The sequence below is a fragment of the Ictidomys tridecemlineatus genome, chromosome 6 (genome assembly GCF_052094955.1).
Source record: "Ictidomys tridecemlineatus isolate mIctTri1 chromosome 6, mIctTri1.hap1, whole genome shotgun sequence".
Lineage (NCBI taxonomy): Eukaryota > Metazoa > Chordata > Mammalia > Rodentia > Sciuridae > Ictidomys > Ictidomys tridecemlineatus.
Window position 1 is genome coordinate 28820354 of NC_135482.1, and position 27870 is coordinate 28848223.

Genomic DNA, 27870 nt, shown 5'->3' on the forward strand with positions numbered 1-27870 from the left:
CTGCCACCACTTGGGAAAATCGGTCCAAAATGACATTTGTTACAGAATCGTTTTTTACCTAAATGTTGGAAGTATGTGCAATCATATTTGAGTTCAATTATTTGGCTTTTTTTTTTTTTTGGAATTATGTATCAAGGTAATTTTTTTTCTCCCTTTTTGGCTTTATTGTTCTTTGATCCCTTGCCATTTTAAACCAAGTACAGTAGACCTTCCTTAATTGAAATTCTTTAGGATGAAGGCTTATTAGGATTTTGTGGTTCTAATAGAAAAATACCTGTGCTTGAAAGTGCACATATATACATATATAAAAAAAACCATTTACTCAATGTGGGGTTGCAGAAGCTGTCATTCACAAGCTCGATTGTAACGAGCCTTTATAAAAGTAAAAGTAAAAATTAACAAAATTAAATATACATAAGTGTAAAAAATAAATACACCAAAGTCTAGAACACACAGTTTGTATTTTTAAATGGGGAAAGATGTTCTCTGTACCTGATTTATATTTAACTTCATCAGCACTGCTATTTATAGTCAAAGAGGAAAATCCATGTTAATGAAGTTTTATCACAAAATATTTTTTATTCTTCTCCAACATAAGTTACATACTTTTTTTTTCTGTATGTGTAACCTAACAACAATTAGCTTATCTCAGGCACACTTAAATAGGTATCTCAAAACCAAAAGAACGGGGCTGGGGATGTGGCTCAAGCGGTAGCGCGCTAGCCTGGCATGCGTGCGGCCCGGGTTCGGTCCTCAGCACCACATACCAACAAAGATGTTGTGTCTGCCGAGAACTAAAAAATAAATATTAAAAATTCTCTCTCTCTCTCTCTCTCTCTCTCTCTCTATCTCTCTCTCCCCCCCCCCTCCCACTCTCTCTTAAAAAAAAAAAAAACCAAAAGAAAATACTTAATCAAGCTTAAGGAACATTTTCAAAAAGAACCACAAAATATTGAATTATTTAATCATTTAAAAAATTGATTACATCACCACCACCACCATTAACAACATCTCCAAAAATAGGTTCAAAATATCTTGTCATCCTTTGAGTTTTGTTTCTTTTTTCATGATTGTCTTCCAGGCATCTGTTTTGCGTTCCAATTTTATTTTGCTAAAGGAAATTTTGTATAGGCTCTTCTGAATGTGGCATTCACTTTAAAATCCAGGTGCACATTTGCATGAAAGCATTTACTGAAAATAAAGACAATCCTATGATGAGGAGGAACGAAATCTTTAATGAAAACAGTACAGTTCCTTAAAAGAGTGATTCGCTGCCAAATTAGATAGAGGTGGAGTCATGCCTAACTCGGTGTGCTCTATGCTGAGGCTATTGAGGCGAAACTGTACCCATCAAGCTCCAACAATGTTTAGAAACTAGATGTAAACCCTGCTGTTTCCCAGGAAGTGAAGTCGTTTAAATGAAAACTTGTCCATACTGCTGGGATTTAATTGACCACACATGGTGGAGAATGTGAGCGGAAGAACTCAGAGGAACTCAGTTCTTCTAAGTGAAAAGTCATCCAACTTAAACAGGAAGGAACAAAATTTGAATGCTAGAGGATGGAGCAAAATTGCTATAATTTCTAAGGTGGAAATCTCAGATGGCTTTGTATTTTCTGTAAGTTTTCCTATAGGAAAGAAAAAAAGCAGCAAAACACAGCTGAAAAGACTGCATTTAAAGCGAAGTAGGGAAAATGTTAAAAATAGAACTATGAAAATTGAAAGGGAAAAATGATTCCTGGAATTTTTATACTTCATCGTTCATGCTTAATTCAATTAGCAAGGATGGATATATTTTGCTTCGTGTTCATTAACCACCTAAAACCCTCATGTAACCATCGTATTAGTCTATTATGACTGTACTCTTAGATTTTCGAATCAAATTGTTTATCTAACTAATATGAGTGCTTTCGTTAGATGCCATTAGTATTTCAAAGTATTGTTAATAGACCTGGAGAAACAAAACGTTTTAAAAAGAACTCCTAATGAGAGCAGCAAAAACAAGTAAAGCATTAAGAAAACCACATACAAGAAATCATCGTTCCTAAGATGGAGCTTTTATGGATGTAAGGATACATATTTATACATATATCTAACACTTCTCCTTTACTTAGAACAAGACTTCACACATAGGAGCAATATAATTAATCGATTTCTGATTTTGTATCTGCCTCATTGGTTGTTAGTTTGTGACTGCAGGCAAACGATCTTAACTTGATGCTGAAACTTATTTAAAAAAATTTTTTTTGTAGTTGTAGATGGACAGCATGCCTTTACTTTATTTGTTTATTTTTATGCAGGGCTAAGGATTGAACCCAGTGCCTCACACATGTTAGGTGAGTGTTCTGTCACTGAGCTAAAGCCCCAGTGTTTGTTTTTTTTGTTTGTTTTTTTTAAATGGAGAAGCTAGGTGCAGTGGCACATGTCTGAAATCACAGAGACTTGGGAGGCTGAGGCAAGAGGATCGCAAGTTCAAAGCTGTCCTCAGCAAGTTTGCAAGGCCCTAAGCAGCTTAGAGAGACTCTGTCTCTGAATAAAAAATAAATAAGGGCTGGGAATGTGGCTCAGTAGGTTAAATGATCCTGGATTCAATGCTTGGTACAAAAAAAAAAAAAAAAAAAAATGGAAAAATTGGAGGAATTTACAATATTTTTTATGACAACTTCCTATTGCAACCAGATAAGAATGTGTGTATGTGTATACACACACACACACACACACACACACATATATATATATATATATGTCAGTATATGATAAGAGATTAAGTAAATCAATATTAATTAAGAAATAGTTTATCACTGCTATTAGTATTTTGCTAGAAAGGTACAATTATAGGCAGGAATGTCTTGGTCTACAAGGCTAGTGTCTATTGCTAAAATAATTTTTTGTTTCCTTCCAGGCTTCAGTGAATTACTGAAAACCCTGTTGTTCATATTGGCCTTTCCAAAAGGTAATGACCAAATCATTTAAGTTAGACAGCCAAGACTTAGCTCCAGAATTAATTATTGTACTCAACATGCTTAAAACTGTCAACAGTTTTTGTTCTCTTCAATATTTAATAAGGTCAGAAGTTTAAAAAAAGATTTTCTTAATAGGGTTGTTTCTTCTTTCCCTTCGGAAACATCACTGTGCCTAACTGCTTTAATGCTGAATTTGGCAGGGCTTAGAGGTTGGGAGCAAACAATGAAAAGTCCCTCCCTGAGACAGAGTATGGAATGAATGCCCCAGGGAACACACCACCCTCCTCCCTCCTCCAATCTCAAAGGCCACATGGGCTCTAGACAGACCCTGGGAGTGGAGGCAGTCTGGGGTGGTGGAGGTCAGCTGCGGTTTTAGGAAATCCCCTTTCTGAAAGACACGTGGGAAACCTGTTTGGGTACCCAGAGCAGTGCCAAAATGTTTAGAAATGGGACTAACATGGTGGACTTTAGCAGAGTCTGTATTAGATAGAAGCATCCTGCTTTCTAAGGAGCTGAAACTCAGGATTGCTGATCTGTGGAATTCAGAGTACAGTAAAGATTAATAGTGGTGTGAGTTCTCATGAGTTTGGTTGCATACCTTGGCTTTACGGAAAAGGTCTTTTCCAGCAAGTTTATTTAATTGGGGGATTATAGCATGACAAGGAATGAAAAAGGATTTTTGTTTGTTATAAGGGCAAAGGAGCAGGCAAAGATGATGTGGTGAGAGATACTTTCTGTCTATTCAAAGGTGTAAATAGACAGTTCATATAATAGAAAACTCATAATAGAAAACCATAGCTCACATATGGTAAATATCAGAGGCTACCTTGCAAATAACAAAATGCGCATTAAAAGAAATTATGGCATCTTTGCAAACCTATTAGAATCTCCAAAATAAATAACAATGAGAAAAACCTCAAATTATTTTTGGTGAGTAATGTGTTCAGAGTCTGCTATAGTAGAGTGTTATATTTGGAATGTGAAGACTTAAATATAACCTAAAGAGCAAGTTTTTACCTTTGTGAAGTTCAATTTTTTTTCTCATCTATAACGTGTGGATAATATCTATTAATACAGTAATTTCAAAAGGTAAGACATTGTATACATCTATTTTTCTTCCTGTATTTATCAATAGATTAATAAGAGATGTGGAAAATTTTAGTTGCTTATTTTTTTCAGAAGCATATGGGATGCAATTTATGAATATACTAACAATGTTTAATAATAAATTAAGAAAACTCTTAAAATAACATGGAGGGGTTTATTATTGAAAATTACAATTGTGTGGACTCCATCAATATGTTCACGTTAAACTCAGATTTAACCACATTTCCCTTGTTTTGTTTGGCGATTCCTTCTATGTTAACATAATTTAATCCACGAAATAATCATGACAGGTAGACATTATTCACCCTATCTTAAAGATGGTGAACTAAAAGACACCTAAGTTCATTTAGTTGAATGGACCGATATTTACCTAACATATTTATAAGTGAAAAAAACCTGAAAACAAGATAATGCACACATAATCTTTAACATTATATATGAATGTATATAATGTTATCATATATGAAAAAAACTGAAAGACTATTTTAACAAATATAAGTAGTTTAGAACTAAGCATTTAAACTTTTTAAAAAAAAATTATGATACTTTTTAAAAATTCTAAGACTTCCCCCCCAAAAAAAATACCCCCAAGGGAAGTCTTGTTGGTATTATTAAGATAAAAATACCATCACCCCAAGGGAAAATCAGTTTAAAAATCACTGGATATTATTATAATTTAATAATAAAACCAATTTTACCACAAATCAGAGAAAACATGACCTTTACCAACACATGAGGGGCCATGGGAATTCAGATTATAACCTCACTGAAAACTGCAAGAAAAATGACCCTGGCAGATAATAATTCACTTAACATCCCTTAACAAAGACAAGAACACGATCCTGGAGCATTTTCCTGTGTCAATTAGCAGTTAATATGTTATCTGCTCAATGACATTAAGATGTGGTTCCCCAAACCCTTCACAAAGACATTGGCTTTGATGAGTGACAGACAACAGCACAGACAGACTGGTGAAAGGAAATTCAATTACATTGCTTCTAAACCGTACATGCTCTGGGTTGAACTCAGAGATTCAAATACCAAAGAATCACACTGGACCCTCGATTTCCTTTAGGGAATGCTGAGTGATTTCACAATTTTGTCCCTGCTAGAGAAGGGCATGCTGCAGGGCAGTTCTAGGTAGTACGACCGCAGAATGCCCTTGGATAAGGAGTGTGAGGGCTGGCATTTAATGTTTAAGAAGCATTTCAGCGAGTGGCAGGTCACACAGGGCCTTGATAATTCTACACATAATAGAACAAGGGCAGAGATGGCTTTTGTCTAAGAAGTAATTCAAAAAACAGCTGTTCTCTTTGTTTATTCAAGTAGACTGGTTTCCAAGCTAGGGGTTCTTGCATCCCAGAACTTAGTTACAGACGATCAGCTGGGGTCTGGAAAGAAAACACTAGAACTATTATTTATTTTTGCCTAATAATGTATGAAGGGAATTAATCTTACCAGGACCTATAGAAAGGATTGGGGCCGGCCGGCACTGCTCAGCACCCTTTCTTGGTCTGTGTGTCAGATTGCTTTGTATTTTGAACAGTGTGGAAATTTCCCTGAGAGGAGAATGGAGTTTCACAAAGTGGAGGTGGGGAGGGGGGCATTATTTCCACTCTTTTGTTTGCTTCAGACTTTTGAACTAGAGCCTAGTAAGTGGATTTGCAGATTATATTATCTTGTTTTAACTGAATGAATGCTCACTAACTAGACAAGTACCTTGAGAAATGACCCTGGCGGAGAAACTTGAGATTAAAAAAAAGCCTAATAACGTAAGCATGAGTGAACAACAATACGATGGCAGGAGTGGCCCTTGGCCTTGTTTAGTCACATGACAAGGGAAAAACCAATGATCGAGTCAGCTCTATTAAGAAAGTAACTCCCCCCACCCCCTGCCTTTACCAGGAAAATTACTTAAAATACCAATGTGCATCCTCTGTTGTTAGTGATGGTCCTCACCCCAAGTTTATGTTTATGTCATGTACGTGATGCCTTTGCTAGTTACCCTCAGCTGTGATAGCTGTATTAGTTTGCTAGGGCTGCTATGACAAGTAGCCCACACAAGGTAGTTCAAACCAAAGACATTTATTTCCTCACAGTTCTGGAGTCTAAAAGTGTAAGCTCAATGTGTTAGCAGGGTTGTTTCTGCTGAGGATTTTCTTCCTGGCTTGTAGCTGGTTACCCTCACCCTTTGTCTTCACATAAGTCTTTTGTCTGTGGGTATGCCAGTCTATGTCCAAATTTCCATTTCATGAGGATACTTCTGTTTCCTGAGGAACGCAATATCATGAAACAATATCAGAGTTTACAGTATTGATAGTATGTTATACTATGTAACTTTATATCATATTATAATATTATACTCTATTACAGTTGGCCCTCCACATTTATGGGTTCCTCATATATAGATTCAAACAACCACAGTGAAAAGTACTTGAGAAAAATGGTATGATGTCTTTGTCATTATTCCCTGAATAATACAGTATAACAACCATTTATATTGTTGTGGATATTATAAGTAATCTAGAGATGACAGAGCATATGGGAGATGTATGTAGCTATATGTAAATAAAGAACTTGAGCATCCGTAAATTCTGGTATCCATGGTACCAATCCCTTGCAGATACAAAGGGTTGACTGTATTTACTATTTGTCTCCCTTATCAGAACACAACCTCCATGAAAGCAAGTGCTTAGTGTTTCTTGTTCACTACTCCACAGCTTCCAGAACACTGCCTGGAGAGTATTAGTGCCCAATGAATATTTGTCAAATCAGTGAACAGATATGCAAAGTGGAATAAATGGACTAACTTCAGATGACAAAATTGTGATACTCTCTATGTAGTGTTAGTGCAACATTTAGCATATACTAAGCACTCAGAAACTTTGACATTTATTGTTATGTTCATTTCAAAGATGATTTATTACTCTCCATTTTTTAAAAAGGCAGTCATTCAACTCTTTGTTTACGTGTTAATTAATCAAACATTTATTGCCAACTAGTGCATTAGGAGCTGGGGGCCATGAAGAGGATAAGAAACATCCCCTGCCCTGAAAGAGAATCCAGTTTATTGGCAGTGTCATAGGAAGCATTTAATTTAGCTACTTCATATTTTTCCATTTAGAAGCTAGTTTCTTTTGTATATTTTTTCCCTTTCTCATATTCTCCAAGATGTATTCTTCAGCATCTGTTTGCAAGTGGCTTTTTTCTTCTTTAATTCTCTGGATTATTCTTGTCAATTGAATAGGTCAATATAAAACATTGGGCAATAAGGGGTTAGGGTTGTGGCTCAGCGGTAGAGTGCTCACCTAGCACAGGTGAGGCCCTGGGTTCGATCCTCAGCATCCCATAAAAATAAATAAATTAATTAAAGATATTGTATACAACTACAACTAACCCCCCCCAAAACAAACAAACAAAAACAAAAACCACTAAGTAACAACCAACTCACTCTACATTGAAGAAAATGATTGTCATGCTTTAACTGACCTGAACGAATTCTTTTAATTTTCTAGCTCCTTATTCTATTGCTGCTGCAGCTGCTGCTGCTATCAGCTAGGTCATTCAGAAATAATTTTATTTGCTAATATTTTGTGTGAAATCTTTTTTAACTTAAAGATTCCAAACATTTTACTAGAATTTTGCCATCTACTTTTTCTTGAAGATTTTGTTCAGATAGGTCCTCCTCCCAAAGGCTTTCCAAGTTGAATTAGCTACCTGTTCCTCTAGGCCCTATTGTACACAGTCATGGGTTAAGCCATTTTGGCACTTAAGACATTTTGCTGGAATTCTGCTTTTGACTGTCTAGTGTACCAGCCTGGAAGCCCCTCTGGAGTCTGGAACCAGGCCTGGCTTATCCCAGTGTCTCCTTTGACTATCATGATGCCTGGCTATTAGAGTTGTCATCACAGGTAACTCCTGCTATGTAGCAGGCCCTGCTGTGCTTTCTCTACCTTCACACTGACCTTCTGCCGCACGAACTACGATCATCTGCGTTTCCCTGATGGGGGAAGGAGGGTTTAGAGGTCTCCACTCACTTGGCAAAATCATCCAGCTAATAATGGTCCAAATGGAATTTGAACAGAGACAGTATGACTTGGGATCCCACATTAACCCTTGCACCTTACCCACAAATGAACTTTGAATTGAACTGCACGTGTAAATTGCTTTACATGATGGAAGAATCATGGCAGGAAAGTTTAACCACAATTTAAGCTTAATTCTTTCTTCAGTAGGTACCAGTTTTTCAGAAGTATAGTTTTTTTTTTTCCATTATTTTCTGGTTTAAAAGTAGAAGGTTCCATGGGTTCTCAAAGTCCTTATTTCTATATTGTTATAATCTTCTGAGATTATATACAATATCTTTAATTAATTTATTTATGTTTAGCTTTCTGGAGAAAGGATAATTTATGCCAGGCTTTGGCTTTACCCCATTTCTTGGGATGAAATCTATCCTCAGGAATAAAAATAATGTGAACCAACGTTTACTGAGCATTCTCTGTATAACTTGGCCAATGACACACAGCTGGTGAGTGGTGGGACAGGAATTTGGATCTACATTATTCCCTATTGTGAACCACTAAACCACCCTGCTTCATATAGGACCTTCCCCTTCCTAAGATTTGTAACCCACTGGCCAGAACTCTGAACGGTGCTCCCTTTCCCTGTCTGGGAACTCCAGTTCCTCTAGGACTAGAGATGTGCTTTTTAGTCCCTGTGGTTGGCTAACCAGTATATTTTCTTGCTGGTCACTGATTTTTGTAGAATTAACTGGAAATTGTTAGACCACTACCTCTTTCAGTATTCCTATGGCCTACACATCCTTGATGTATGGATAGAGAATCATACATTGCCTTAGGTCTGGGAGCAATCCCAAGCATCACCTATCACACATGACTGATACTTGAGTATAGCTTCTGCAATATTACTGCCAAGGGGTTATATGGATGTTCTTGAAGGAACATATTCTATATTAGAACATGCTGTGTTGACGTGTGTTCTTGCTCCCGTAACTTCTACTACTTGGTTTGATTTACTGGTTACTCTAAACCAAATCCATCTTCTTGGTAACAGACTTTACAACACTGAAAATCAATTCTGTGTTCTTATGAGCGCTCTTAATATCCCCTTCATTTTTCTTCTTAAATGTTGTTTCTAATCTCCTTCCTCGGAGCGTACAGGAAGGGGAAAAGAAAATCATTTGGAGTCAGACACATCCAGCTTTGAATCCTGGCTCAACCACTTTCTGGCTGTATGTGTTTCAGTTTCAGTTTCCGCATTTGTAACATGTTGATAGTGACATGGAATTTAAAGGGGAGTTGTGAAAATTAGATCAAGTGGCAAAATACAGAACTTGACAACAGTGCAGATACTCAAATAAATTGCACTTGTTCATTCTCTGAGCAGTTGTTCCTTTTGGTGCTTGTTGTTATTTTGTTACCATGTTTTCAAAGTGGGGTTTGAAGAACCAAATAAACTCAAGTGTGATTTGACCATCCACAAGCACAATGAGACTCTTATCCTATGATAGTGTTAGTTAAGAAGATACTAGTACTAAAAGAGCGAGCCTTTTTATTTTCTCCCTGTCCAATATGTGCTAAGCACTTGCTGTTCATGTTCTCTTGGGGTCCTCTCAAAACATATTATTTACATTTTACTGATGAGGACACTGAGGTACAGAGGGGATGACCTGCTCAAGGTCAAACAACTAGAAAATGACACAGCTCTGACTCCAAATACTTTGTTACCTCAAAAATTAGAATTGTACTAATCTTTTTCTTTTTTTTTTTTTTGTATCAGGAATTGAACTCAGGGATACTCAACCATTGAGCCAAATCCCAGCTCAAATCCCAGCTCTATTTTGTATTTTATTTAGAGACAGGGTCTCGCTGAGTTCTTAGTGCCTTGCCGTTACTGAGGCTGGCTTTGAATCTGTGATTCTCCCATCTCAGCTTCCTGAGCCACTGGGATTGCAGGCACAGCCATTGCACCTGGTTTTTTTTTTTTTTTTTTTTTGTAGTTAAATACAGGATGGACTTTTATAGAACATACTGTTAATCGAAGCCTCTCCCTCTCTCTTGTCATCCCCAGTTGCTGAGCATAATATTGTCTATCTTAAACTCAACAGATTTTTTATTTGTTTGCTTGTGTTTAAAATGCAGGCATGTTAGTTTTCTATGGCTGCCATACAAAATACCATGGATTTACACAACAGATTTTTATTCTATCATGATTTTGGAGGCTGGAAATTCGAGATCAAGATGTCAGTAAGGTTGGTTTCTGCTTGTCTTGTAGGTGGCCACCTTCTTGCTGGTTCCTCCCATGGTCTTTCTTCTGTGTGAGCTCTACATTTGTGCAACCCTCATGCCTGTGTATCCAAATTTCCTCTTCTTATAGTGACACCAATCAGATGACTAAGAGGCCACTCTAATGGCTTCATTTTTAACTGTATCACCTTTACAAAGGCCCTATCTCTAATAAAGTCATATTCAGAGGTATTGAGGATTAAGGTTTCAATGTGTACATTTTTTGGGGGGGTGCAGGGGATTGAACCCAGGGTCTCACACATGCTCAACATGTGTTCTGTCATTGAGATACTTGCCCAACCCCTCAATATTTGAGTTTTGAGGAGTCACAGTCCAGCTCATAATAGTAGGATGTCATATTTAGTTCACTAAAACTTTTTGTTAGATTTGGCTTAGGACTCATTGGGAATTTTTTAAATGCTGATTTCGTTCCCCAGCATTCTTGCCATTCCTTCCAAATTTGTGCCATCTGTGAACTCAATATGAATTCTGTCTCTATCTATTTTCATTGATTAATAAAACTGCAGAAGATAACAGCAGTGATCTTGGAGCTCAGAGATAAGGAGCTAGCCAACTTCATTTGATTCAATGTCTTCTTGCTGCCTTTGGGCCCCTGTGGGCTTCTCTGGTGTCTATGGTAGGCTTACTGTCTGTCTCTAGTTTAGTCCCTGTGGCTATTCTCTATACACTAGTTTTGATCTAAAAGATGAACTACGGGTACCATTCTTATGATAGCTTCTCTTAATTTGGTGAATTGGATAATAGACAAGCCTTCAGAAGAGGAATCAAACTACTTGAATTCTAGTCCTGGGTTTATAATAATTTGTGTCATGTAATCTCTTGGATTTTCAAGTTTCTCACTTTTAAACATGGAATAATACCTGCCCCAATTCAGGCATTACAGGGTTGGTATGAGATTCCAGTGAAATGTATAAAGGTTCTAATGAGCAAAGTGTTAGCAATCCATGGGTAATATTTTGTCAGATATTTTAGGATTCACATCTCTTAGCTTATTCTCAGGTCAAAATAGTGTAAGCACCAATCAGAAGATGGTGAAAGCATCTACTTTTTTTGAGATTGGACTGTTGTTTTATAATTTTTGTTTTGTTTAGTATTTTGTTTAGTATTTTGTTTCAGGACCTTTTGAGGATCTATACAGTGCAAATATACTTTTAAAAATCAAAGTTAATTAAAATAGAGTTGTCCTCCAAATTTAGAGCTGTCCTAAAATATAAATCATTGATTGAAAGTATGGAAATCAAGTTTAGTGTCAGTTTAGTATCTTATATCTAATATAAGGGATATCTGCCTGAGAACTGTCCTGTGAAGATATTCTAAGCAAAATAGAAGAAACATTTTAGAATATATCTTTCCATTACCTGAATAAGCAATGTGTGATTAATTATAGCCAAGGCTTTTTGTAAGATGAAATTCTGAATATCTAATCTTATATTCCCATTGCTTTCCTTATAACATATATAGTCTTATGAGAACTGTATGTTAGCATAGCATTATAAATGAGCTTGCTGAGTCATTTACCTATTTGGGACAGAATCTAGGCTTCCTGGATTATAAGGTGCCACAGATACATAATGGGAAGTCTCACAGGATATTAGGGTATAAAAGGCAGGTAAAGAGGAACTTGTGTTTATTGTATGTCTATGAGTCATATTTTATGTGCTGTTGAAATTTCCATTTAATCTTGACAATTCTGAGGTAGCACAAATATAGCAGCTGGGATAAGAGTATATATAACAGTTGGAAATGCCAATGTACTCAAAAATCAGCTTTCTAAATTGTGAACCACGTCTGTTGATTCTATTTGTAGAAAATAACACTGAAAAAAATTTTTTTATTAAGATTAAAAAGAAAAATCTGGTTCTGTGTTCAGGAGGAGGGCTGCTGTAATGCTGGGATAGTTGACCAAGTTCAATGTCTGGTGGTTAATGCTACTTTCTGCAGGATTGTCATTAATAATCCCAGTTTTTCAGATGATGAAATTGAAGCCTAGAAAAATTAAATACTTGTTCCATGTCCCAACTGGTATCTATCAGAACTGGGATTCAAGCCATGTTGGCTTCCAAGTGTGTTTGCTCTATGCCCTAAAAATGCTGGAACAGGATCCAGGGATTGTCCTCTTTGCCCTGGGGTTTTTTTTTTTTTTTTTTTTTTGCTAGGAATTTAACCTTTCTAGATTTCACATCCTTTTATTTTATTTTTTTTTTTGTTCATGGACCTTTATTTTCTTTATTTTATTCACTTACTTATATGTGGTGCTGAGAATTGAACCCAGTGCCTCACAGATGTGAGGCAAGTGCTCTACCACTAAGCCACAAACCCAGCCCTAGATTTCACATTCTTGACCACAGTAGGGGAACAGTTTTATCATGGAGCAGACAATAATCTTTTTTAGCGTTTGAAACATTCATGAAGTGCTATATAAACACAGTTTTTTTTTTCCTCCAAAAAATTCTGGAACAAGATTATATGTTAAATTCCTTTCTTAATTTAGAGTCTTTACAATCCAACAGGGTAGTCCACTAGAATATTCTACAATGATGGAGTGCCCAATACAGTAGCCACTTGCCACATGTAGCCATTGAACCCCTGAAAGGTAGTGACTGAGGAACTAAAATTTTAGCTTTACTGAATTTTTCAAAACTGTAAGTCTAAATTAAATGGCTGTATATTGCTAATGGTTGTTGTAACAGTGCAGAATGTGGGATGATATCACGCTGAAATGTAGATTCTATGTTACTTGAATGATCCATAATTTAGTTGTAGCTGGTAAACTAAAAGGGGTATTTTGTACTTCCTGTAATCTTGGTATCTCAAAGGCATATTAGCTTTGTCATTTCAGTTTTAAGCAAGAATGATATTCCAGTGGCCTTAATCAATTAATTAATATTTACTTGTCGAATGAATGCATGGAGTTGTATGGTATATGTTGATTCCCCTTTCCTTGTGTAGGCCTCTCTTATCTGTACAATATGGGGAGACATATACATTGCTGTATTACACCAATGTTCAAAGGTGTCTAGCATGTAGAAAAGCCTCTGGCACAGCAAGTAGGAACCTAACTAAATGTCAGTCCCTTTCCTGGCCTTCTAGATAAATTGTGCCCTGTAAAGGAAAGAGCAAAGTACTCACAAAACTGACCAATGTATGTGTCAGGGCTTGTTCATCACAGCTGAGTCTCTGTGTCAGTTGTCATTCATTTCTTTGGTTCATAGTTTGTAACTTTAGCTCATCATGTGGGATGATCTTTCATTGTGTAGTTCAGTTTGCATTTGTTTGTATGATTTTTAAAAATACGAAATCAGAGGGAGGACTTTCTTTGCTCCACAAAGCTGACTTCCCCTACCCAATAAATGACTCATTCAAAAATATATTTAATTGGGAGCATCTTAATTTCTGTAAATATAAAGAGTCCAACTGTTCCCACGTTTCTCAAGCAATCGTATGATTTTTATTTTTTTGTTTCATACATTTTTTTAGTTAACTGGAAGAGGCGGATACTCCTTTCTCCTCCTCATCTCCTTATCTCCTCTGCGTGTGGGAAGTTGTGAATCAGTACACGTATAACTTCAAAAAAAATTTTATATTAGGACAGTGACTATAGATGTTCTTAGCTTTGTGACTCAGTAGGACGTTGTTTTTCAGCAGTTTAGTTTTAACTACTTACTTTCTATAAATGAAAAAGAAAACTTTACCCTCAGAAGTACTAATGAACTTCTGTAAAGGATTCCTTTGACCTTCTGTTGAAATAGACCATCCTTATCAATTTGTGGAAATTCTTGTCCCACTTATATGGAATGGGAAGCTTTGATTATATCTGACTAAGTAAAGATCTGCACAAATCTGGCTTTATTCTAACTGATGTTTGGGAAGAGAACAAATTCTTCAGAGAACCTGATGCCCTGAAGGGCCATTCTGCCTTTGATCTTATCTCTTGACTTTTCCTTTTTAACTCAAGGCTAATCTTAAATTCAAGCCATCCTTCTTCCTTAGAAAGACCCCATAATAATTTTCAAAGTGGGAGCACAAGCAATGTTTCACAAGGCAATCATTAGGAGATCAACTTTTAAACATATAAAAGCAAACTAAACTTATATCCTTAATAATCTCTCCAGCCTGACAAAATGAGTTTTTTTTTGACTCAGACATTATTAATACAATTAGACATAGAAATGCATTGTTACTCTGTTTTTTAAAATATCTTTATTTATTTTTATGTGGTGCTGAGGATTGAACCCAGTACCTCACATATGTGAGGCAAGCACTCTACCACTGAACCACAATCCCAGCCCCTATTGCTCTGTTTTAAAGTAGTGTTTTAGTGAAGAGAAAAAGGAAAGTTATAGTGGTGAGCCACATGGTACTTTTTGCATGAGAATCTTTAGGATTATCTTTAGGAAAAGATAAGAATCAGATTAAAATACAATTAGGAAACTAATATTGCCATCATGCAAGATTATTTGAACACACACCTGGCAGAGATGAAACTATGAGTCTAATGAAAGTAACACTGAATATGTGTTGAGAGAAGTAGATTTTTTTTCTTTTGAGTTTTGATGGTTGGGCTGGGGATGTGGCTCAAGCGGTAGTGTGCACGCCTGGCATGCGTGCGGCCCGGGTTCCACATACAAAAAAAAAAAAAAAAAGTAAATGTTTTAGATTCTCCATGTCTCTTTTCTCACCTAGGAAAATGACACACAAGCTCTAAAATATTATAAAAATTCTATATCTTTCTGTAGAAGTACACATGTAGACTTTTATATACAGAAATAAAATGTGAGGGGCCCTTGTCATGCTTTTGGAACTATGCTGCAGTATTGCAATATTGGCAATGTTTTGTTCCCATCCATCTACATGTTCTATTATATGACCCTCATGGCAGACAAGGGCAGGTATTTCTGTCCCCTGCCTGGGATGAAGCACACTGTGAGCATGTTAACTTTGGTCTCCCTGGCATTATACTTGAAACAATTAGATGAATGATGTAGCAAGTGCAGTTGCCACAGAGTTTATACCCAATAACGGCCCCAAAGGGTTACGGATGGCTGTTCCTTGACCCAGTAATAGTCAGTCATAAAAATCTACCAGGCAATCGGAAACTGTCCAAAGTCATTTCTCAATGAGTCATTCGTCACTGTTAACAAGAATGAGTTAGGGATTGCATGGAAAATATTTGTTATTTTTATGGTAACCAGATTTCAACAGATGAACAAAAAGTTATCATTCATCCACTTCTGAGGAACAGGTGGGTTATTTGAAAGCCGTCAATCCTTGTTTCCTTTAGGAGTGCGTAGAAACATCTGTCTTTCAACTTCCTAGTTACTGATTCTCCAGAGTTGCCATTGATTTGCAACTGGAAAATGGGGGACATAGTAAATGAACCTGCAAAAGAGTCTTGCCTGAATTTTGTTCATTTCATAAGTCTTTTAACCTTTCTGGATATTTGCTTCTTAATTTGTAAAACAAAGTTGTTTTTAGATAATCCTTCAAGATCACTTCTGTTCTAAATGTCTGTGACTTATGAACCCAGTGACTTTAAGTAAATGGTAAAAAAAAAAAAATCTCAATATCTTCCTGTTGAACTTGAAAATAGGAGAAAGGGCATGTGTTTTAATATATTTTAATCAACAACTAATATCTTTATACTATATAATTATGATATTCTTGTTTTTTTAAAAAATATATTTATTTTATTTATTTTTATGTGGTGCTGAGGATTGAACCCTGTGCCTCATGTGTGCAAGGCAAGCACTCTACTGCTGAGATAGAACCTAGCCCCTTATTTTTGTTTTTTTTTGATACATGAATTATAAATTCCTGGTTTCTCTTTGATAAACATATTAAATTACTCTTAATAAGCAATTTAATTTGAAAAAACTTTTACTAGATAGTTGCTCACATTTCAAATCCCTATCTATGGATAGGTTATTGACCTATTATCTATTGGAAAGAAATTTTATATATAAACTTGCTGTAATTGTGAGATATAGAATCTATAGGCATGTAAATGTTCTCAAGGAGGTACAAGCCCCATCCTTCCCCAAATCCCTCTCTTATCATACAAATAAAAAATATTCTTCCAAGCTTAATATTCCGGAAATCTTGTTTTATTTTCTTTAAAAGACAAGAATTGAAGATTCTGAGGAAGCTGCTGGCTGAGGGCCATGGTATCATAACAGTTTTTTGTAACATATAGTTCCCTGGTGAGTGGATTGGAGATAATTCCATTATATTTACCAAGGTGGTTTATTTGTCCGAGTTTGTGTGTTTGTGCAGTTATAAAGGAGTTTTCAGCAATGGAATGATGAATATAGCAGTTAAAATTATTATAGACAACCTTGTCATATCTACAGTTGACCATGAGCTAGATCCTTTGGGGATGGTGAAACAGTCAAATACTACCAAGTTGGCCGAACAAATGTTTGATGCTTTCTCAAAGGTGGCTGATTACTCAGAAAGAGGGTGATGGCTACATCAACTAAAAGATAAACTGTCGTATGGGAGTTATCAGGTTGATAAATAAGGGACCCAGATACAGGCCTGAGATGAAAGGTTAAGAGGCAGGACCTAAATAGTAAGCTGACTTGTTTATCACACACAGTTCTGTTAAAGAAACCATTCTTGTGCAATACTTAGGATTACAGTTTATATTGAGTAAGGGCTATGCACTGGAGGTCAGACAACCCCCCCCCCCCCCGCCCTTTTTATTGGCATTTTAATTTTTGATTTTGAAAAAGCAGATCATGTATATGGACAAATGTAGACCACATCTCATCATTTGTAAATGAAATCATGATTTTTGTGAGTACTTCTTTTTTTTACCCCCAGAAGGATAAGTCTTCCTCAATTAATAGTTTTATGTGGTATCTTAGTTTCTGTGTTCAAAAGGCCACCAACCTTCCTAAATACTTCTTGCTTCAAATATCTAGTTAAGATCTGCCCTACTTTAGTAGAAACCTATATATTCTCCCAATTATTTGTATTATTTAATTTTATTTTTATTGACATAATATTTGCACATATTTATGTGGTAAAGATGGTGTTTTGATTTGTATATCTGGGGAATTATAGATCAGGATAAGTAACAAATAATCATCTTAAGTCTTTATTATTTCTTTGTGGTGAACATATCCTCAAATCTAACCATTTTGAGATCTATAATGTATTATTTTTAATTATCTTCATCCTACCGTGCCATAGAACACCTGAATTTATTTCTATCTACTTATTTTCTCTCTTAAAAGGTCATAAATCAGCTGGGCATGATGGTGTACACCTGTAATCCCAGCAACTTGGGAGGCTGAGGCAAGAAGATCACAAGTTCAAGGCCAGCCTCAGCAACTTAGGGCCTTACTACAAGACCCTAAGCAACTTAATGAGACCCTGTCTCAAAGTGAAAAATAAAAAGGAATAAAAAGGACTGGGGATGTGGCTCAGGGGTTAAACACCACTGGGTTTTAATTCTTGGTACCAAGAAAAAAAAAGAGTGCTTATAAATCTGTAACATCATAACATTATTTTTCCTTTTTGTTGGAAGAGATCTCCTTGTCCTCTTCTTTCCATTTTATTTTAGGACTATAAATTTTGAAATTCTATCTGTGTCTTTCAATATCAAGCTGATGCCTACCATTCAAGTATTTTCTCCAACTTATGAGCACGAAGAATGGGCTGTTTGGGATGTTGGGTAGAGCTGGCAACATCTGTGTTTCTTCTTAATCTTCTAACATAGTGTATTATGATCATGCACAGTATTAGTTAAACAAACCAACATTCAACCTTTCTCACCTCAAATATCAGGACAATTCTTGAATCTACTAATTGCTATTTTTCTTTCTTTCTTTTGCCAGGGCATCTATCGGTGTGTATTCAATTTAGAAGCCATGGATCACAACAGCTACAATTTCACAATGAACTTCTGGTTAATTAAAGGTTAATTAAAAAAAAGACGTACTTTATTAAAAAAATCTAGTGCATTCTAGAATTTAAGAGACTAACCTTTGCAAAAGGATAGGTGTAAGTATTAGTTTGGATTTGTGACCTCTTTATTCCAGAGCTGCTCAGAGTATAATTGATGGTCAACCATTTGTTGAACATCTGCTCTTTGTATAGTTTGGATGGGGCAGGTGACACAGAAATACATTTTTCACAGAGATAAACTACTAAATTGGGACTTGCTATTGTAGCAGCTAACATCAATGATCCTGACATAGTAGATGATATTCCTAATGTTAGAGTTATCCAAAGAGCTGGGCAGTTACCTAGAACAGAGAATCACAATTCTGATTTTTAAATCAAAATCAGCTTTAAAAAAGTTCTCATTTCTGGGACTCATATAATTTTACTAAATAAATATTTGGGGGTAGGACATGTGAATCAGTATTTTTATCAAGTTTCCCCACATGATTCTAGATCATTCCCCTTGACTCTAAACTCATGCAGCTGAACATCAAAGTCTATTTTCTGGGATGGTGAAATGAAGGTGAAAAGTGATAGAAGAGTAACAGAGGTTTAAGAGGTAAAAGAGAGATTGGCAAATGATGACCCCCTAGGGCTAAGTTTGACCTCCTTATCTGTTTTAGTAAAAAGTTTTATTGGAATACAGCCAGGCTCATTTGTTATTCTCCTACCTGCCTATGGCTGTTATTACTACAAAGGCAGAGTCAAGTAGTTGCAACAGTGACCTTATTCCCTACAAACCTTAATATAACTACTATCTGTCTTTTACAGAAAGTCTTTAGACTACTGATCTACATATAGTCTCTCTGCTTAAAAAAGGCATGAACTCTTGGTTTGACCTTGCTCATAAATGGCAGACTCAAATTCATAATGCTCTTAATAAGTCCATAAGACCAGCTATGGAAAGTGATTTAACTTTTGGGTCAGCTGTATATTATGGTATCTCCATACTCCATGAAACAGTTTCCCATTAGTGTCTTGTGATTTTGAAACCACCAGAAGCTCAACCACAATAAGATGATTGTCTCTATAGAATTCAGAAAGAGTCGGACGATGTTTATGAGAACATAAATTACAGTTTCCAAATATATCTGTATTCTTGCAGTTCTTTTACTACAAAGGAAAACTATGGAACAGGATAATATTTGCTAATAAAATTCATGTTCAATTTGTATCAAAGTCTTGGCACAATATAAAATTTAAAAATAATCTATTTAAATATATATGTACATTTAAATATACATATTTAAACACACACATTTAAATATAAAATTTAAAGCTGCTAGATATGGGAAATTCAAATTGCAACTGTGGTTCTGGGGAATGGCTATTTAAACCAACTCTAAATGAAGATATAAACCAAAGATCTTTTTAGTTCAATGTATCATCATTGTATATAGATATTCCCTTCTAGCCCCTTTCATCACTCCAAATACTCTTTAAGGGGTTATCAATTAGAAACTTTGTGAATCATAACAAAGAAACTGAATACTCTTGTTTTTAAGTAAACAAGAAGACAATTTTGTCTCATGGGTTAAACACTTTTATTATTCTCAGTGAGGAAAAAAAAGTGAGCCCTGTTTTTATCACAAAAGGTCTCACTTTGTTATTCTTTGTTTTTAATGGTCAAATGAAACATAATCTTTAATTTAAATATTCTAATTTTTATGAAAATGTATTTTTACACTACTTGTACAATTAAAATTAAATTTAAAATATATTGGTAGCTGGTGTCTTACCTGGTTATTCTTGAGGACCTTAGGTGGAATTCTGATCACTACTGCAGAACAAACACTGGGGTCAGAGGGACTATCATAACTGAAGCATTGAAGGAGCTAACGTGCATGCACTTCTTTCACACATGGAAGGAAAATATTGTTTGAGCTCTGCTCATGTGATAGTTTAATTTATATAACTTCTTGGAACTATAAAAGAAAGAAAAACCAAAGCTCAACATACAATTTTGTTTTAATCCGTAATGGAAATAATTTGTAACATGTGTATCTAATTTTGATTATTTACTCTTCTATTCACTTGTTGTTGGTTAATTGAGAGTGGCAGTCCCAATTAAATGGCTCCTGGTAGCATGTAATGGCTAATTGTGAGCAGGTTAGAAGCCTTCTTTGTCTTTGAAAAAAGGTCTCTTAACTCTTCAGGGCATGTCTGTTTTGGATTGGAGTCATAGCCTGGTATTGGATGATTTAAATTTAAGAAGGTCCTTCAATATTAAGGTTCAAATAAATGAATTTACACTCCATGTCACATTTTTAACAGGTGACCAAAACCATGTGTTCTTTACCCCATTAAGTGAAGAATTATAATGTGTAAAAGATTTAAAATTGCCTGTGACCAGCCTTGCAGCCACAGGGAAAAAATAAATGTCATTAATACAGCAGGAAGAAGTATATTCATTTGGACCAATGGAGTGACTTCTGAATAATTTCTTCTAAAAAGACTTCATGCTTATCTCTCTCTCTAACCAATATCTTTGTAATTTCATATCTAAACACCCATTGATTTATGTAGTTACTATTACCAAATAGCTGGGCCAAACATGCCCTTCAAAATTCTTTTGCTAGTGGGTCTGAGAAAATGATTATGAAAATCTAATATGGTTGAGGGCACATTTTATTTATTGTAACAATTGCTCCTATATTCCAAAACCAGTTTTTTTTTCCTTCCTTTTTCTTTCTTTCTTTCTTTTTCTAGATGAGGTTTTAGTTCATGGTTGGTTGACTCCATTGCTTTGAGTCTGTGGTGAGGCAGAACATCATGGAAGGAAGCTACTCGTGGCTGGGAGTGGGGTGAGGAAAGAGCACACAAGCATGCACAGCCCCAAGATAGTTTTCTAAGCATTGTATAAGCTAACAGTTTCATTAAAAGATAGAAGATGATGATGGCGGAGGTTTTATCAACAACAGTTCCCATTGATAGAAACAGGCAGCACATGGGAAAGAACCACAGTCCTCTTTGTGCTCATGTTTGCACTAAGAGCACTTTCAAAGGAGACACCATTTCCCTCTCCTTTTCCCAGAACCATATTAAAAATTTTTGAAAGTCATCATGCTACTTTAAAATCATTTTTGGATAATGATGGACCTGGTTAACTGGGAAAATCAGCATAGTCCAATTCAGGATGCGTATCTGAATTTCTTTACCATCTTTCCTTTGAAAGATGAGGACAGCATTCAGGGAGGTGAGCCGCTCTGGCCTGCCTCTAATCCATTCACACAGCCTTTGTAACTCTATCATTTTTGACTTAAACTTCCTACTCTGTTTCTTTTGATTTTTTTTCCTTTAACTTGTTTGCTATATGCATAGAACAGAATGTATGTGATGTATTAAAGGAGTCAGGAAAACTAGAGTTAAGAATCATTAATAGCTTTTTGTCTTTATTTTTATCCTTTTTTTTTTTTTGGCATGGAATGATCTGCAAACAGAAGGATACATACATCAGTCCATTAGTTGGAATACAGATTCTATTGTGAATAATAGGGTCTCTAAAATATCATTGCTTATGCAAGATATCTGTTTTGGATTGGAGTCATAGCCCTGGTATTGGATGATTTAAATTTAAGAAGGTTCTTGATTATCTCTTATCTAAAAATATAGCTGTAGAGAATGGAATGGTGAGTTCCCAGTTATCTGAGGCACAGGTTGCTTCCAATCTTCCACCTTACCAAGGTTTATAAACTGGGAACATGACCTTCACCCTAATAGATGAAGCACTAGCCCTTACATCTGGACTCCATGAAGGAGGACAGGGAAACTGGAAGGAAGGAAATGTTTTATACAATTAAGAACATATTTCAGATGTTTTATACATCGTGCCTGCTTACATCACATTGGTCAGAATTTAATCACTTGGCTATGCTTAGTTTCAGGGAAGACTGAGAATTTAGACAGCCTGTTGAAATTTTGGAGTTCTAATAATGAGGAAATAGTGAAATAAATTTAGAGACAACCAATAGTCTCTATTATGGTCTATTCAGGTGGAAACATTGATGTGTATCCTCCTCCCACACTTAAAATATGCCCAAGGGAGAAGGTTCAAAATCCTCTTCAGTTACTGAAACTAGCCCAAAGTTCAGGATCTCTGGGTGATGCTCCATCCCTTCTATTAGGTTAGAATAGAGTTCTAGTAAGGTCTATACTTTTCTGGTCCTATCTCACCCAACATACTTCAGTGCAGTTGTAACATAGTAACTGCAGAAAAAAAAAAAAACCCATTTGGAAAAAAAGGGAATCCAGTCACTAGGCTGTAGAAGTTATCAGGTCCTGTGGACTGAAATTGAGAAGAAGCCTGGTTCTGGTAGAAGAGTAAATATTGTGCTTAGTACATGTGGCAGTTTCTGATTCTGCTCTCTGGCAGGAGCTGTCTTCTTACATTATCCTCGATGATCTCATCTAAAGTAGGCCTTGGACAATTGCCCCATTTTCCAGCCTCCTTCCCACAAGGTGGAGGATTTGAGTTCAAGGAGTTACTTTAGGGCTGGAATAACCACAGACTTTGAAAAGCCAGGACTGTGGTTTCAATTCCATCTCCAGGTTAGTTAAATGTTTGGTCTATTTGTTTCTGGTTAGTAACCTGTTGAGTAAGCAATGCCGAGGATTCCTTTACACTGCTTTTTTAAAGCTAAAGAATTGATCTTTCATATATTGACCATTGAGCTTACCATTCTGCTACCTGCATTAGATTTCCATAGCTGTCATAATAAAGAAACACACACTGGGTGGCTTAAACAACAGAAATTTATTTCAGTTCTAGAGATTCCAAAAGTTCAAGGAGTCAGCCGGGTGATTTTTTTTTTTCTTTTTTCCTGAGACTTTTCATTTTGACTGGTCGATGAGCATTTTTTTCATTGTGTCTTCATATAGCCTTTCCTCTGTGTGTATCTGTGTCCTAATCTCTTTTCATGAAGACACCAGTCATATTGAATTAGGGCCCACCCTAGTGACCTCGTTTTAACTTAATAACCTCCTTAAGTAATCGATTTCCAAATTCTATCACCTTCTGAGATACAGAGGTTAGAATATCAAAATTAATTTGTGGAAAAACATGTTTCAGTTTATAACATACTCCTTGTGTTATCCAGAAAATAGACTTGGTTGATAATGTAGTGTGTTGAATATGGGTTTTGATGCTAGGCTGACTCCCAAAACTAGCAGAAAACTTATCTGATGGAAGATGGAAACAGGATTTATCTCCTGCCATGTCTATAATTCTTTTCCAAGAGGATTTGGTGTGAGTACAGACAGAAACAATTTACTTTTTTATTCTTAAAAGACTTGAAATTTACCCTCATGGCATGTGCCTGTAATCCCAGAGGCTCAGAAGGTTGAGACAGGAGGATCACGAGTTCAAAGCCAGCCTCAGCAAAAGTGAGGCACTAAGCAAGTCAGTGAGACCCTGTCTCTAAATAAAATACAAAATGTGTATTTTATTTAAAATGGTTTGTGGATATGGCTCAGTGGTTGAGTGCCCCTGAGTTCAAACCCCTGTACAAAAAAAAAAAAAATCAAATTTGATAGGCTTCTCCAATAACTTAGGTTGCAAACCCTAGACAGAATTGTATTCACTCTCATTTCTGCAAGTGCTGTGCTCTAATTGAAGCTAATATCTTTCATAATTCTTTATTCAAAGGGCAAGCACTCACTTGGATTTTTCAATCATGTGATTTAGGTCTTCAGAGTAGGTTGGGTGGGTATAAAAGGAGATAGTTTTATCAAATGTTATGCCATATTATAACACAGGACTTCCGCTTATTGGCTTGCAGTGTATGCTTTCTGCTTGATGTCACACTTTTAAGCCTGTATTACACATTAAATCTGTTTGGCTGTGAGTAAAAGAGATTCAAAATAATTGGCTTAAACAAGACAGAAGTGTTCTTTTTCTCTTCAAGTCCTTGCTGGCGGCTCAAAGTTGATAAGGCAGGGCTGCTGTGCTACATATATTGGGACCCAGCTTCTTCCAACTTTCTACTGCACTATCTCTTGGGTGTGCTGTGGTCTTAACTGGTGCTCCTGTCAACACATCCATATTCAAAACAGCAGAATGGATAAAGGGCAACAAGGAGGAGCTCCTCTTCCTTAGAAGATGCATCTCAGAAGTGGTACAAAAAAGTTCTGCTTACATTCCAAGAAGTCTGGGAAATATGACTGTATTTGAGATTACCAAATTTTTAGAGATCCTTATTATGGAAATAGGGAGACTATATACTAAAGGACAACTAGAGTCTCTCACATCAGTAGAAAAATTTACTTCTTTTATTCTTCTATGTGGAACTTTTTCATACTTTCTTCAACTATAGAACAAATAGCTATTGATACTGTCATAGTGAGTCTGTTAAGGAACAGTACGTTGATTAATCTTGGTTGTCAATTGGACTGGAAAGAGAGATGTTTAGAAAATTGGTAAAGCATACTTCTGGGTCTCTGAAGGTGTTTCTAGAGACAAATGGCATGTGGGTCATGTGAAACTGGTGTTGAGGGGGAGTCCTACTTTGAATGTGGCAGGCCCATGCACTAAGTTGGAGGCCTGGAAGAAACAGAAAGCAAAAGAAGAAGGAAGCTACCACATGTGCACAAGCTAGATTCTTCTCCTCCTTCTTCTGGGTACGGGGATTGAACTCAGGGGCACTCAACCGCTGAGCCACATCCCCAGCCCTATTTTGTATTTTATTTAGAGACAGGGTCTCACTGAGTTGTTTAACCCCTGTTTTGCTGAGGCTAGCTTTAACTCATGATCCTTCTTCCTCACCCTCCCGAGCCGCTGGGATTATAGGTGTGTGCCACCGCACCCAGCTTGATTCTTCTTGAATGGGTATATTTTTGTTGCTATGATCACCACTGACATCAGACTCCAGATTCTTCAGCCTTCGAATATGGACTCACAGTAGTGATTCTCCGGAGACCTCCCAGGCTAAAGAGCCTTGAAATGGAGCTGCGTCATTGGTCTCTCTTGTTCTGAAGTTTCCAGCTTCTTGGACTGAGCAGCTACTAGTTTCCCTGGCTCTCTAACCTGCAGATTATTATCAGAGAACTATCCAGGCTCTGATCATGTGAGTCAATCTAGTAAATTCCCTCTTCCAATTATATATACATCCTATTGCTTCGGTTCCTCTAGAGAATCCTCATACAATAGTAAGAGTCTGAAATAGTTCTGAAGTCTTGAAAAAAAACTAATTGTTCTCAGTGTTAGGGTAGGATATATTTTGTGGTATTTCAATTCCTGTTAAGTTAGTATTGGATGTCTGTAAAGTTAATGTATGGTAATAACTAACAGAAATAAATAGTAGCTATTAAGTGCTTGCAATATGTAAAATGCTATAATAAGATCTCGATGTACGATTTTCCATTTAGTCTTCACAAGCTTTCTGAAAATGAGATGAAGAAAGTTTTACAGATGAAGAAACTTAAGATCAGAGGGATTAAGTAACTTGTTCAAAGATGTGCAGCTCTTCAGAGGTGGAGCTGGTATTTGCTACTTGTCTGACTGGCTCTAAAGCCCATTATATCTATCGTCTGAGTATTTTGAGACAAGTGGTTCTCAATTGGGTGCAATTTTGTCTCTAGGGGGCTTTTGACAATGTCTACAGATATCTTTGGTTATTATAACTGAAGGGATGCTACTAGAATCAAGTGGATTGTGGGCAGGGATACTGCTAAGTTGCCCAGGATGCATAGGCCCAAAGTGTCACTGGTGTCAGGATTGAGAAACACTGAATTAGGCCTTACTACTTAACATATTTGGTACTCTCCTTGGTTCTTATGGAATGACAGGAGATAATTTGCATCCCGTTTAGATTGCTAGTCCCTGGAAATAGGGGACTTCCATTTCTGCATAAAGAGATGAATTTTTCTTAGTCAGTAAGGGTCATTTCTTCATTTTAGAATGTAGTTTATTTAAATTTTATGAGAAAAGAGTTTTCTGAAGCCTTAGGAGCAGGGAAATTTATTTTAAAAAGGTTTATAAAACAACATTTGGAAACCAATTATATACATTGGACCTCTGAAATTTAGCAGAAAATAAAACTTTCTTCCCAATGATAAAAGAAATGGGGTAAATGATTATTTCACCTTTTTTTTTTATTTTAAGAAGATGAGTGCTTGTGTGTGTGTATAATAGATATATACTTGGAATTTGAGCCAATGTTTGATGCTACTCTTAGGCTTCTGGTGGTATGGATTTCAAATGTTATAACTGCATTAAGACCAACTTTTTAAGACCATTAAGACAAACATTTTGTTTTTATAACAAGATTTTATTAAATACTTAAAGTGAATAGGACATGTCCTCAGAAATAACTATGACTCATGTATCCATAAGGAGGTTAAACAACAAATAAGTAAATAGACTTCATGTGAGGGGATGAAGTGATACCATGCTGATTCAACAGTATCAGAATGGAAAATGATAGAGGTGAGTGTGGGAACCATGTGCTCACAGGAGAGAAAACTTCTATGGCTGTGGAGGAGGTGGAGACAGTGAAGGTGAGATTTTTAGTTAACCCTTAAAGATGATCAGAGCATGGAAGGCAGGCAATAAGGGGATAAAGAGGGAGGAAAGGGAGGGAAAAACCCAGGTTGCTTTGTACAGCTATGTAGTCTTTGCTGGAAGTCCAGTCCACACTTCATTGTGTCCTCTCAATGAAGGTGACAATTTTTTTCTTTATGAGAAATTTCCTCCAACTTCTGAGCCTGGCCTCTTGGAGGGCATCCACCTAGAAGGGAACTTCAATGAGAGTGTGTGTGATTCTTCCTTCCTCTGTGAAGAGGACCAGGATTGTTGTTCTGGGTGTTGGGTACAGAACATGTGAAGCCATTGAGGAAAGAAGCAAGATGGCAGAGCTTGTCTGGCATGGAATGAACCTCTGGAGTGGCTGAAGCTTTTTAGAGAGATCTCTGGGGTCTGTTTGAAGATTGATGGGCTGATGCTGGCAGAGATGACCGGAGTCAAGGTTCCTTGTAATGTCCTTCCGGAGCAAATTTAAATTAGTGTATGTGCAATCCCAACCAATACCATCATTAACTTTAATCCTTTGAAACTAACATTAATGGGGAGATCATCTGCTATAAACATTTTACTGGCAGCAGGATATGAATCATAAAAAATCCAAGTTTGGAGGGAGCAGCCATCTCATCCAAATATCCTTTTCGTACAAAGAATCAATAAAATGACACATGCATCTCTAAGTAAAATAAAGATAAAGATGGAGAGTTCTTTAGAAGACAGTATTGTTTTTTCCTTTGTAAATTTTAACTTTACAAGATGACTGTAGAATCTGGTTTTCTTTCTAATTGTCAGGGGGAATTTATTATCATTTACTAAATTTGGATGTGAAGTAGGAAAAAATTAATATGATTCTGTGACATTTGTGATGTTTGAATTTTAAAGAAATCAGTAAGCAGCAGTTTCATAGACTCAGGCACTATTAAAATTGGAAAGATTTTAGAAATAATATCTTTCAACTTCCTGATTTTACAAATGAGAAGATGGTAAGTCCAAGGATATATGGGAT

At 36.3% G+C, this 27870-nt stretch overlaps 1 long non-coding RNA gene across 1 annotated transcript; it reads left to right on the forward strand.

The window, feature by feature from the left end:
- The first annotated feature begins 2256 nt into the window (after positions 1-2256).
- LOC120888609 (uncharacterized) lies at positions 2257-19972 on the forward strand. Its single transcript, XR_005732298.2, has 3 exons — positions 2257-2336; positions 2903-2953; positions 18241-19972. It is a non-coding gene; the product is annotated as an uncharacterized LOC120888609 (long non-coding RNA).
- The last annotated feature ends 7898 nt before the right edge of the window (positions 19973-27870 follow it).